General features: G+C 63.5%; 1 pseudogene; it reads right to left on the reverse strand.

Annotated features, from left to right (window-relative positions):
• LOC124729332 overlaps positions 1-2,500 on the reverse strand; it is a 7,956-nt pseudogene that overhangs the window by 3,328 nt on the left and 2,128 nt on the right.

The raw sequence follows: 2,500 nt of genomic DNA on the forward strand, positions 1-2,500 counted from the left end.
TCCACCGAATCGAACGCTTTAGAGACGTCGATCGATGCCACAAAAACAGAGCGACAGGAGCGGACTGCGTCGGTGAGAGCAGTGTCCAAGATGAAGGTGTTTTCCAACATCCCATCCCGGGGGATGAATGCCCGCTGACGTTCGTCCACAGCACATGCACGCATCAGGCGTGACGCGAGAACCTTGTGAAAGGTCCGCGCCAACACCGAGCAGACCGTAATGGGGCGAAAGTCAGCGGGGGATGTTGGTGCAGCCGTTTTGGGGAGAAGTGACGTCCGGGCGCGAAGCAGACGCTCGGGGAGGGCGCGGGCCAGGAGGAAGAGGTTCAAGAGTTTCACCAGGACTTCATGCGGCAGGCGCCGCAGCTCCGCTGGAGTCAGGCCGTCCGGCCCGGCTGCCGATCCCCTGGGCGGCAAGGCAGCAGCGACCTCCTCACGTGTGACCGGCCCCCATAGGCACTCAGGAGCGACAGGCTCCGAGTGCGGGAGAAGGCGGTCACGGATGAAGCCGGCGGTGGAGATCGGCTTCTTCGTGAAGAGGTCCGCCCAGAAGTCCAGCAGACCGGGGATGTCGGGTGGCGGCTGCAGCAGGGTGCCGTCCAGCAAGCCGCGCACGCAACGTGCACGCGACCTACGGAAGGCGTCCTGTGTGCGCGCGTATTCCCAGCGGCGCCGCTTGCGCTTCTGCAGCGGCGGGGCGGCAGGCGGCCGCTTGGATGATTGGCGCGGCCGCTGTGTCCTGGTGATCGACCTCTCCCCCCTGGACCCGACCGACGCAAGGGCATCCGGGAGCATGCCCAGGATGACATCGGGCGGCGTGCCCCGCCCCAGACCAATGACTCGATCCAGGGCAGAGAAACGCTGGGCGGAAGCAGGTAGCCCCGCCAGATGCTCCCAGATGGCGGCGTCAGTCGGCCCCTCCGGCGGCGGCCCGGTGGTGTCGGCCGCGAAGTCCTCGGCTGCGTCGACGGGCGGCGCAGCGGCCTCGCCCGCGTCAGGCAGCGAGCTCGCTGCTCCACGGCGGGACGCCGGCTCTTCGCCCCGACCGATCTCAAGTGCCTCCATGAATTGGCGGACAAGCTGCTTGTGGGCAGCTTGCCGCCGTCGGCACTTGATTGCCTCAAGCGTTCGGTCGGGGAACATCCTGGTAAGTTCTTGATTTACAAAGAAGAACCGGGCGTCCCTCTCAAGGAACAGTTCGGCCTCTGCCTTGGCGAGCGACAGGACTTCTTCCTCCGTCCACCTCGCGCGATGCCTCTCCGTCACGATCTCAGCGTTGGCGGCCGCAGGGTGTTGGCGGCGGCGATGGACCCCGAGACCGTTCTTCGTGGTAAAAGTGCGGTGGCACTCACTGCAAGCAAAGGGAGCTACACAAACTATCGCATTTTCGTTACGGCCGGTTGGCCGGATAGGTGCTGGGGTAGCTGGGGTGGCACCTTCAGCGGAAGGGCCACCATCTCTTGTTTCTTGTCGGCTGCCCCCAACTATAAAGGGATAATGCGAGGGGGGGCCGGTAACCCCCCCAAGCCCCTGGTGCGGTCTTCCACTCTGCGAAAATCAGCGGGCCCACGAGAAGGGGAGAAGACCGCAGGAGAGGAGAGGCTAAGAGGGCTAGGCCCATGTATTGCGCATCACTCTCCCTGTAACTATAACCCAAGGAAGGCACCTCGCAGCAGCAGCACGACTACATCAAGACCGCACTTCGAAAAGCCAAGTCCGGATGCAGCCACACCGCCGCCACTTGGCCACCTTAAGAGAGTCATAGTCCCGCCGTTTACCCGCGCTTGCTTGAATTTCTTCACGTTGACATTCAGAGCACTGGGCAGAAATCACATTGCGTCAACACCCGCTAGGGCCATCGCAATGCTTTGTTTTAATTAGACAGTCGGATTCCCCCAGTCCGTGCCAGTTCTGAGTTGATCGTTGAATGGCGGCCGAAGAGAATCCGCGCACCCGCGCGCCCCCGGAGGAGCACGCTAAGGCGGACGCGGCCTCGCAGCAAGGAAGATCCGTGGGAGGCCAAGGCACGGGACCGAGCTCGGATCCTGCACGCAGGTTGAAGCACCGGGGCGCGAACGCCGCGCAGGCGCGCGCATCCTGCACCGCCGGCCAGCACGAGGCCGACCAACGGCGAGAGCAGACCACGCCCGCGCTAAACGCCCGCACTTACCGGCACCCCTACGGCACTCACCTCGCCCAGGCCCGGCACGTTAGCGCTGACCCACTTCCCGACCAAGCCCGACACGCCCCGATCCTCAGAGCCAATCCTTATCCCGAAGTTACGGATCCAATTTGCCGACTTCCCTTACCTACATTATTCTATCGACTAGAGGCTCTTCACCTTGGAGACCTGCTGCGGATATGGGTACGAACCGGCGCGACACCTCCACGTGGCCCTCTCCCGGATTTTCAAGGTCCGAGGGGAAGATCGGGACACCGCCGCAACTGCGGTGCTCTTCGCGTTCCAAACCCTATCTCCCTGCTAGAGGATTCCAGGGAAC

Source organism: Schistocerca piceifrons, unplaced genomic scaffold (assembly GCF_021461385.2).
Source record: "Schistocerca piceifrons isolate TAMUIC-IGC-003096 unplaced genomic scaffold, iqSchPice1.1 HiC_scaffold_1203, whole genome shotgun sequence".
Lineage (NCBI taxonomy): Eukaryota > Metazoa > Arthropoda > Insecta > Orthoptera > Acrididae > Schistocerca > Schistocerca piceifrons.